This window comes from Meleagris gallopavo, chromosome 12 (genome assembly GCF_905368555.1).
Source record: "Meleagris gallopavo chromosome 12, MGAL_WU_HG_1.1, whole genome shotgun sequence".
NCBI lineage: Eukaryota > Metazoa > Chordata > Aves > Galliformes > Phasianidae > Meleagris > Meleagris gallopavo.
Genome location: NC_139415.1, coordinates 18,979,570 through 18,990,485, shown reverse-complemented (window position 1 = coordinate 18,990,485; position 10,916 = coordinate 18,979,570). Strand labels below are relative to the sequence as shown.

General features: G+C 52.5%; 1 long non-coding RNA gene across 1 annotated transcript; it reads left to right on the top strand.

Moving 5' to 3' along the window:
- Positions 1-2,019: 2,019 nt before the first annotated feature.
- LOC146543573 (uncharacterized) lies at positions 2,020-7,474 on the top strand. Its single transcript, XR_014885937.1, has 3 exons — positions 2,020-2,163; positions 5,862-6,007; positions 6,953-7,474. It is a non-coding gene; the product is annotated as an uncharacterized LOC146543573 (long non-coding RNA).
- Positions 7,475-10,916: the final 3,442 nt, after the last annotated feature.

Genomic DNA, 10,916 nt, shown 5'->3' with positions numbered 1-10,916 from the left:
GCCTTCTTCGTTGCACTTTGCTCCTTTCTGGTTCGTGAAGCGTATTTTAAAGCAATGGTGGCCCTGCTGCTGCTTGCAGCACCGGAGCTGGATGTGTGCACAGATGTACATGCAGCAGCTGGGCTCGTTCTGCTGAGCCACAGACAACACCAGATACCATGGGGACACTTTGCCCCAAGCCCTGCCCTCCTGCACCCCATGCTGCCTCCCTGTATGACTTGTGCCAGCCCCGTCTTCTGGGTAGAATGTTCTCCATTGTTGTTGTTCCTCTGTATTATTTATAGCCCGGTAAGTGTCTGAGATCACAAGCACTGATATTGAGCTTACTTAGCTACCCAGCAGTACTCTTGTTTGAAACAATATAGTTTGACTGTTGCTATCGATTTTAGAGGGTTGTGTGATGGGTAAGAGTTCCTCGGAGCCAACCGGTATATTAAGCAATCATTTCTATAGCAGATGACATAACACCCCCGGCATCGGTTTGCCCTAATGGGCCTGGTATTACTCATGTGCTAATTGATTGGGCATGGAGAGAGGAAAAGCTAAATTCACTTGCGAGGTGATTTTTATGGCCAGGCTCATAACAGAGGTAATTTGCTGAAAACGCTCAGTCCCTCTCCGGTTCTGCAGCGCAATCTGTGCTCCCGCACTCCATCTCTGTGCTGAGCTCCAGTCAGCAAGCTGGGCTCCGCTTGGGGCATCCGAGGTAAAGTCCCCGAGGAGTCGGCGTGATGGAGCTTTTCTCTCTGCTTTGCATTGTGTTGGAGAATGCTGAGCAGCTCGGAGAGGCTCTGTGCACGGGAGCTGGAGCATGACGTTGGTTACAGCCTTGGCTTGGCGTCTCATCCCTTGGAACCGCAGCTCTGCCCAGTGCTGAGCTGGGATGGGGACAAGCAGCCCCGCAGCACGGCCCCAGGCCTGTGCCCACCCCACCCTGCCCAGCTCATTGGCAGCACCACTGTGCCAAATGCTTCTGGGTATTCAGAGGAATTTCCTAACAGATGAGGGCTTCTGCCTTTGAAGTCTTCAGCTGCCTGTCTGCAAAATCAAGCCTGGAGGTTAGAGCAGCTCAGAATATCACTAGATCTTGGAAAAAATGCCGGAGACTGGTCCTTGTTATCTCACTGAAGACTGATGGATTCCTAAAGCCGACAAGGTGAGCTCTTGTATGCATATCAGCACGTAACATCGAGCTAACCTGATAGGCCTGGTTTTTTTTCTAGAGCTGGAAGAAAGCCAGACAGCCCTGAGAAGAGCACAGGCAGAACTCCCCCAGAGGCCCTTTTGGGCAGCTGTATCGCTCAGCCAGATCTCATGTACCACAGCATTTTGGGCAATGTTTTGTTGTCCTCACCCCACCCTGGGGTGGTGGTGGAGTCGCCGACCCTGGAGGCGTTCATGGAACGTTTGGATTTTGTGTCGAGGGAGATGGCTTAGTGAGTACTGTTGGTGATGGGTGGATGGTTGGACTGGATGATCTTGAAGGTCTTTTCCACACCTCGGTGATTCTGTGATTCTGTGACTGAGGTGGGAGAAAAATGCTCAGGTGGCCGCATCCATCAGCCCTTGTGTTTCTGACTCCTGCTGACACTGGGCTCCATGCAGAGCAAAAATGCTGCTGTCGCTGCCCTCCACCACCACGGGCACGGTGTGCATCACACTGACCTGTCACCTTTCTCTGGTTGCTCAGAGATGTGGTGGGTGCCCCATCCCTGCAGACACCCGAGGTCAGGCCGGATGGGCTCCAAGCACCTGGTGGAGCTGCAGGTGCCCCATTTCATCACAGGGGAGCGGGAGCGGGCGGCCTTTAAAGGTCCCTCCCACCTCGAGCCGTTCTGTGATGCCACGAAGGGGGATTTCCCGCACAGGATCGCAGGCTTCGTGCCGTCGACGGTGCTCTCCTCCGCAGCGCTGCGGGGTCGGGCGGTGCAGCGGCTGCCGCGGCCACACGGTGGTAGGAGAAGCCCCGGCAGCGCTGCGGGCCCCGCTCTGCTCCGTTCCCGCCCTGCCCTCGGCCTCGGCCACAGCTGTGACGAACGGAGAGCACAGAACTCTGGTACGAAGGGCTGAGGAATCGGCCGGCACCAGTGCGGGGTGCCGAACTGCGCGGCTCAGGAGTTGTGTTCGCTGAACTCTGAGGGTTCTGGACTCCCTGTCCTGCAGGTGAGGAACTTCACGGTGTGTTTGATGGGGGATGTCCCCCTTCTTGCACGGATTTATAATGCACAGCAGCTGGGGCTGCGCTCGCAGCCCGTATGAGGAGTGTGCTCACAGCTGAGCTGTGCGGGGTCCCTGGCTCCTCCTGGAGCATGCCACCCAAGGGAGTTCCTCTCAAAAAGCTGATGAAAAAGGAAATCCTCGGTCTGGTAAGCCTATTTCTCTCCCGAGCAGTGGGGCATTGGTGCGTCACTGTGCTCTGCAGCCCATCCCTTCCTCCTGAGGCTCTGTGTGCCCCCCGAGCAGAACCGAGCACCCACAGCTGGCCTTTCCCTCTGTGTGCCCCAGAGGCACCAAGCAGAGCTCGCTGCTGTGCTGCTGCAATACCTCCTGGTGCTGCAGAGTGGCTGTATTGCAATCACTGCTGGCCTGGTATTGCTGGAAAGCCATCTCCTGCACCAAGCCCTTGCTTTGTGCTCTGGGCTGCTGTCTTCTTGCTCTTGTCTCGCCCTGGTGTCCTCTGGCAGCAATGGGGATGGGTTCCTGGAGATGGGGGCGTTTCACTTAGCCACTGGTGTATGGACTCGGAGTGGTGGGGCTGGCTGAGCACATCCCTACCCATGGAGGATGTTTGGTGAATGCTGTAGGGAGGGACGCAGTGCTGGGATGGTGCAGGAGAGTGTGGCATCCCAGTTCCCCTCCGAGGTCTGCCCCTCCTGACCAACGACTGCCTCTCTGTTCCATTCAGTCTTTTCTTTTGTGGCGAATACTTTCTCGTTTTCCTGCTTGAGGTGGTGCTCAATGCCCCTCCAAGCTCTGAGCACTGCTGGCAGAGGCTCGTGCTGTGAGAGCAGCACTTTGCTGCTGATGGCTTCAATTAATGGTTTTAAAAAACAATGCTGGGTTTATGAGCTCTTTTATTATTTAAATGTGTTATTTCAGTGAAGGTGGATTCAAAGAGCAGCTTTTGCTGCCGCAGGCTGTATCTCCCTAACGCAGAGGAGGTGATGCACAGGGATGCTGAGTGACTCCTGCTCACAGCCATTATCTCTGTTTGAACAGGGGGAAAACTAACACGGGGCAGGAGAAGAGCCGTCCTGCAGTGCATCACAGCTGGGTGCTGCGTGTGCAGTGGAGCACGGTTTTGGTTGGAGTTGCTTGGAGCCAAAGGCAAATCTCCCTTTGCAAAAAGGGGGCCTTAGCAAAGCTCTGCTCTGCTATGCTGGAGCAGCAGGCAGCCTGCTGCAATGAGGGATGGGGCCACGGTGAGCTGGGTTGGATGGCCACAGGTGGTTGGTACACGCAGTGCAGGGCTGCTGGGAGATGCGCACAGGAAGCGGATCCCTTTGGAACAAGGAACTCTTTGCAGAGCTGCTGTGCACACGCAGTGTTCCTGACCCAGATTTTTTGCTCTTTTTCACAGCTGAGCGCTCCATCTGCAAGAGATTGTTTCTTGACATGAAAAATTTACTTTTTAATGGGCCAAACTGCTGCACTCTCTAAGCTGGATCCAAAATAACCTCTTAGCACATCGCTCTGAAGGGATCTCCAGCTACCGACCATAAAACTGAAGCGCTGCTCCTACTAAAAACCCATTTACAAGCCATTCCCTCCTTGTCCTTTTGCTTTCACACTGTGGTTCTAAAGCTCTGGCGCTCACTTCTGGAAATGGGAAATGATCTTTTGGAACTGAACAACTCACAGCTTTTGTTTCATCCGCATTATTTTCTTCCCAGGATCCAAGGAGTTTGTGGATGCTCCCCATTCCTGGAGGCATTCAAGGCCAGGCTGGATGTGGCTTTGGGCAGCCTGGTCTCGTGGTTGGCGACCCTACACATAGCAGGGGGTTGAAATGAGATGATTGTTGTGGTCCTTTTCAACCCAGGCCATTCTATGGTTCTATGAAATGGCACTGAAGTGGCACTGGAGCCGGAGGAAAGGGCAGAGAGCTCAGTGCTGCCTGGAGATGCTGGGAAGCGCCTCATCCTCCCTTAATCTTCATTTTTTTTGTTTCAGTCTCTTAATTGTGAAATATTCAGCCTTTTGTGTGCATAATGATGGGGCAAAAGATAGTGATAAAATAGTTTAAATTAATAAGATTATTAAGTAACCTCTGCTGCTGGTAATTCCTCACTCGAGCGGGTGCGCGGCGCGCTGTAATTAGTTTTCTGCTTCGCTGGAGCACGCTTCAAGGAGCAGGGAGGATTTTGGGGAGAGAATGCTGCGAAGCTGAGCTTGTGATGGAACAGATTTGTGACAGCTGGGGACGAGAGTGTGCTGTCCCTTGGGTGGGATGCGTGCACAGGGCTGTGCCTGCATCCAAGGGCTGGTGGCACAGACAGGGTTCCTGGTGTGGGGTCTGTGCTTCTGACCACAGCCTGCATCCAGGGTGCCCTGTTTGGCAGATCCCCGCCCTGAGGTTCTGTTGGTGGATGAGTGAATGCTGCTGCAATAGGAGCGGAGGAGGCGATGCCCCGGGAGAGGGGAGCCCTCGGTTTGTTAGCCTGGCAAATAATGGATAACGGGCCGATGCCTTCAGCCTGGGTTGGCAGTGGTAATGGATGGCCTCGCAGGTGAATCATCGCATCCGAGCCACAAAGTGACGTCCTCCTTCTAGGAAATGGGGAGAATAAAAATCTATTGTTTGTTCTGAAATAGCAACCAGTATTGTGCAGGCGGGGCTCTGCTTCAGACCTCACATCGCTTCCAACAGTTTTCATCCCCACAGAGTTCTGGGTGCCCAGCCCCTGGGCTAAGGGTGGCCCAGTGCCCCTGCCCAAGGCTGCAGGCCCCGCAGGCTGAGCTCTGCACGCTGTGCTGCTGCCTGCACATCACCCGGCTGCTAATTCTGCAGTGTCAGTCGTTTGGCGGCTCGTTTTGGTTAGCTAAAGGCAAACATCTGTGACTCCGATGCAGAAAGCCTCCCTCTTCCCTATGTCAACAATTTTATTTTTAAACCCATACGCAAAGTGAGAGGTGCATCCCTTATCTCGGGTACGGCGGCCGCATATGTAACACCATCATATAATTAACAGTCAAGATCATTTACATTGTCGCTTAGCTAATTTTCATAATGTTTTCTTTATTATCAGAGGAAGAAATTAACCCAAGAATTTATTTACATACTAGTCTCAAACAGTAACAGCTTGCTAATTGCCTGTTAGGTGATTAATAAGCTTACAGCAGATGCTAATGAATCGAGAGCTCACTGCTTCAAAGGTGCTCTTGCAGCATGCTTGTGTTTTGGCAGCTTAATTAGTGCAATAATTATGTACTTGTTGCTCCTTCTTTCAAGCAAATACTGTCAAATGCTTAAAAGATTAAAGAGAATTATATTCCTGAGAACTAGCTGTGCTTAAGTATTCTGCTTTTGCTAACTTCCCCGTTGTTTCAAAAATGGAAACAGATAAATGCAATTATGTCTGAGCAGAGGGTGGGAGGTGTGTGTGTGTGTGTGTGTGCAATGGGTTGGCTGAGGGGGGGGGGGAACTGCCCCAGCCCTGCATGGGACTGCTTTGGGGTTTTGATCCAGATTGGGGCTGAAGTGCTGAGAGCATCTCCTGTGCCAAACCTGTGAAGGCTGCGCAGCCTCTCCTGTCATCAGCTGTCCAAACCACTTCTGGCAGTGGAAAATGTGAGGTCTTTTGTGCGGCGGAGCTGAACCCTGTGTGATTTCATGCTGCACGTTGCCCTGTGTCGTGCAGGTGCTGTACAGGGTGCTGCCTCTGAAGGCCATCTGGTCCCACCCCCTGTGATGAGCAGGGACACCCGCAGCTCCATCCAGTCTGACCTTGGGTTGTACCCATGGATGGGGCATCCAGCACCGCACCGCTCAGCTCTGCAGCAGCAGGTAAGGCATTGTGAACACACCCAGCCGACAGGTGAAGAGGTAGTTAAGCCTCAAGAGGAGATGGAGTGATGTCCCCACTAACCCCTGTTCTCACCTCTGAGCACCCACAGCCAGCTGGGAAGACCCCCAGTGCATGGCTCTCCTCCCAGCTACCCTCTGATGTCCCGTTCCCCCCCCACCCCATCCAGGTGGCAGCAGCTCGAGCCCATCCCTGGAAGCAGATGCAAAGAAGCAAAACGGTATCCCCACCCCTTGGAGCAGATTACAGCAGCTGCAGGAGTGCCAGTCGGCTGCTGACATCCTTCCCCAGAGCAGCAGCAGGCGGCAAGGCAGCAGGTCTCTCCAGCCATCCCCAGTTTCCTTGGTGACAGCCAGCCTCTCTCCACACACAGCACTCAGTGGGTGCCAAACTGCCCTTTTGCCATCAGCACCTGAAAGGCCCCACTGTGTGCTGTGCATCCCAACCCCACTGGCATGGACCCATCACCCGAGCAGCGATCAGGCCATTTGCTGGGTTGCCTTTTGCAGTCCCTGTTGCCATCTTGTTTAATTCCAGCATTATCTGGTGGTCACAGCGCGTTGCTCTATACTGGGCGGCGAGCAGATTTGTTACTCCACCTGTAATTGCACTTTAATACGAGCCATCTCAAAAATGCATTTTTGGAGCCACTCTTACAAACACAAGAGCTGCTCCTGCCGTCCAGGGGCTGTGCTCGCTGGGGTTTGGCACCAGCTCTGTTAGTTTCAGTTACTGATGCTTTATCACAGCTGACACAGCAGGCAGCTGAAGGGCACTGCCGCCCGGTGTTTGTGAGCTGCCTCCTCCCCAGGAACCCACTGTGAATGCAATATCTCACCACTGTGTTGACCGAACCCCGGGATACCCACGGATCTCCGAAGGGGCTCAGGTTGTTGTGGGAAATACAGCGCTGATTTTGTTTACAGAATGCGAACAGGAAGAGCTCATCCAGAGGAACAGCAGCACCGCCACTCATACGCCAATGGCTGCTGGCGGATTTGCTTTTCAATCACCCTGAATTCACAAATTAAATGCTGATAACACGCTTTACTCTTGCCCTGTGTTAGTTCCCTGCTGCGGTGGTGGGGAAGGGAAGGTATTCAATCTCCATCTCAACTCATTAATTTTAAAAAGTTGGCCAGCGTTGGCAAAGTGTTAAGCGTATAAAAATTAATGTTGACAAATCTTTGAGGAGTAGAATGAAACAAAAGAAATCAATTAAGGGAACAGCCCGCAGTGGTATTTTAGAATCTAAATTGCGCTCAGCCTTGCGCTGGAAGTTACCAGCAAAGCCCCGTGCCAAGTGGAAATCTTAGGAAGGGCTCAGAATGGAAATTGGTATTTGTTTAAACTACGTGAAATGGTGATGAGACTCCTCCAGGTCTGTGGGCCCCTCCAGCCTGGGGAGAAAGCTGGGGGCAGTGGGGCCCCGTTGGGTGCTGCAGCGATGGCAGAAGCCTCGCTGTGTGTTGCTGGGAGCTTTGCATGAGGGTTTGGTGATGTGCAGGAGGTTGGTCTGCGTGCCCACAGATCCGTCGTTGGTGTGGTTTCACTCTTTGCCCTGCATCCCAATGCTGGCTCCAATGCCTCGTGTGTCAGCATCCTGCTGGCGGTGCAGGAGGGCTGGGGTCTGTGTGGGGCACGGTGGGGCCGGGTCGTGGCACTCGCTGCCTCCGTGCTCTCTGCCCCGGGGCAGTGCCCAGCTCTGCACACGGGCTGATGGAAGATGTGAGCACCAGCCCCACGTGGCCATGCCCCAGTGCCCCAACAGCCGCCTTCACCCGAGGGACAGCACTCCCCGGCGATCAGTGAGTCACTTCTGCTTAGGACAGCAGTATAAATTAATTCGGATGTCTGTGTGATCTTATCAGTGTTATCTCAGGCTTTGTATTTTAAGGCTTCCGTGGCCTTCAGAGTAAATAAGTGTTTTCTCAGGCTGACACACAGACCTGGAGGAGAAGGGCAAGTTGTCGTGGCCGGCGCTGGCGCAGCAGTAGAAATCCTGCAGGGTTTTTACCATCCGTCCTCTCGCTGGGCTGATGTTTGATTGCATCCCACGGCAGCAGGCTGGAGGTGAGCCCAAGGTCCCTCCCCACACCCACAGCCCCCCTGGGCACCATTCCTGGCAGATGGAGCAGAGGGTGCTCGGAGCCACGTGTGCCCTTTTGTGAGCACCTGGTTCCCTGGGGTCTTCTCCTCTGCTTCAGAGTAAAATAATTCAGTGAAGCAGGTTCCATTTTTTCCCCATGTACTTTCTCGCTGTAGAAATTTGGAAAGACCCACAAGAATTACAGAGGACTGAGGAAGAAAAATCTCTATTACTGGGGAAGGGTAAAAGAGAGATCCATCAAAGGATATCTCGAGCATTCACTTAATTTTATTACTTTAAGCGACTTTATTACCTTCATCTTGCTTTCTGTTGCATTCCAGCACTTATTTAATAAACCCCTCTCTGGTTTTAAATAGCAGTTTAGTTTTTATGGTAATGCTAAACTTAATCAGATGCTCAAATTAGCTTGAAATTAATTATATTGACTGCAATAAACCTTAGCTCCCTCTTCACATCCTGTGCACAGTTCTCCTTCAAGGCTGCTCTAAATGCCATTGAGATACCGAATGGGTTTCAGCCCAGTTCCTGCTGACGAGAGCAGTGCCCGCGTTGTCCCCGTGCTCAGATGGAGACAGAACCAATAGAGCCTCTGCCTGGAAATCCGCAGTGAGCGTAGAATCGTTAAGGTTGGAAAAGACCATGAAGATCATCTGGTCCCATCACACTGTGCTCACAAATCCAATGGGTCGGATCAGTCGGGGGGTCGGTGCTTCTTAAAGCAAGGTAGTGTGAACTCCCCGTGGCATCCCTGGTGGGCTGTGGGCTGCTGGGGGGCTGCAGGGCTCTGCTGAGTGCTGGCCCCGTCACTCCTGCCAGTGGTGATGGTGGTTTTAACGTATGACCATAGGGCCACTGGGCATGCCATGACCTTGGGCCAGAGCGAGATAAGGAAAGAGGGATCATCCCTGGGAGCTGAGGGGGCTGGGGGCCATCCTTTGCTATGCAACCTCTAAATGGGTCAGTACATAGCGTGGAGAAGAACCTTTGGGAAAGCTTGGCTGCCAGGGCCCTGCTCTAGCCCTGAGCTGGCTCGCTCTTGGTTTCTCCATGCTGATGGCAGTGTTGTGAGCAGGGTGAGCTGCAGAGCTCTCCATTGCCTTGGCTGAGGGCGCAGGACGTCCTTGTGCTCTCACCTGGGGTAAAAACCCACTTTACATTGCCAGAACCCACTGACTCTTGTGTCCTGTCCCTGGTGCTGCACGGCAGGGTCATGGCACTGGTGACCCCAGTTTGTGGCACCCGCAGCCTTCCCTGGTGGCCCTGCACGTGGGAAGGGCTGTAGCAAGGCCGTGAGGATGGGAAGATGCCTTGAATTGCTCTTCAGGGCTTCTCCCTTGCTGCCAGCAGCAAGCATTGCTCTTCACCCTGCTGCCTGCGCAGCCGTAGCCAGGCCCTACAGCAGCGCCTGCGATTGATAATTGCTCAGTGTTGGTGGAAAGCCATTTATTATTGATGCCAGTTTAGGGGGCTGATGAGCTTAGCATGCCTCGTTGCTCCAAAAGGAGCACTTCCCTGCGTTAACCCCTGCTGCGACAGCCTCCCGGGAGCTCCGTGCTGACCTTCCGCCTGGCCTCGGACACACAGGGTGTTAAATGCATTAATGTGAGCTATGCAATGATGCTGCCAGTGCACGGCCTGCCCGGCTGCTTGTCCCGAAGTCTGCTGTGATTTTGCATTTAAATAGCCAGAGGAGTTTGTAATATTAAGGCATGGTTCATTGCCAGCGAAATTCGGGCTAGGTATACGCTTCACTGGGAGTGCAGACAGCCTGATTCATTGAGGATTCCTGCTAAATCTGCTGTGGGTTCCCAGGGACCTGGAAAATGCATTATGGTAAAAATCAACATGACCTTCTGAAAGCACCGCACGGAGAGTATATCTGTATTACAGCACTGGCGCGGCGCTTGGCTCGGCAGAAGCCTTTCCCATTGTTTGCATTCTGGCTGGATGATAGAAAAGTAATCAAATTAGTATTAAAAAAACACAAATCGAGCAATATCCGCAGACTGTGTTTAAGTTACACAAGATACATTATGGTGTGCACGCACACGCACGCCCCTATGCAATTGTCATGTTAAAGCTTGTTTTGCTTTTGATTGGCTCCCAGGCAGAATAACATGGGGGCTGCGATGTAAGTTGCTTTTCCTTTTGGAATGAATAACTCTTGTGGTAAAGCTGACACGAAGCATAAATTTGTTAAATTACATAAACATTATTGCGACCCATAAAATTCAATGAATCCTCGTCGCCTGTTTACTCATGGCTGGCTTTACTGTTTGCACAATGTAATTTAACGTGTCAATTTGCTCTCAAATAAAAAACATCTGGCCTTTTGACATGCCAAAAAAGCTGCAGAGACGATCTGAGAAAGGAGCTAAAAGCCCAGGCTTTGCATAGCAGTCAGCGAAGGGCTCTGAAGAGGAAGCCAATATCATTCAGATCAATTGATGGCCTCTTGGCAAACCTACTTCTGTAAACCCTGTAAGATTAGTAAATTTTATCCTAATTAAAATTAAGAAAAGCCACGGAAGGCTGGCGCGCGCTTCGCCATTGCGTCTCCTGCCAATATTGACATCCATTCTATTGGATTTTTAAACAATCTTATTATTTTGCAATCACGAGTAACAAGAGGAAAATTATACTTTTATAAGGGATTTTTATTCTGGATGAGCTGCGGAGGCCCGGTGCATTAATTCACCTCCCTAAGCCCCTTAGCTCGCGGTTCTCCTCCAAAACCTCCGATCTGGTGGCGGGGAGCGTCTGGCGGCCGCGCGGCCGCG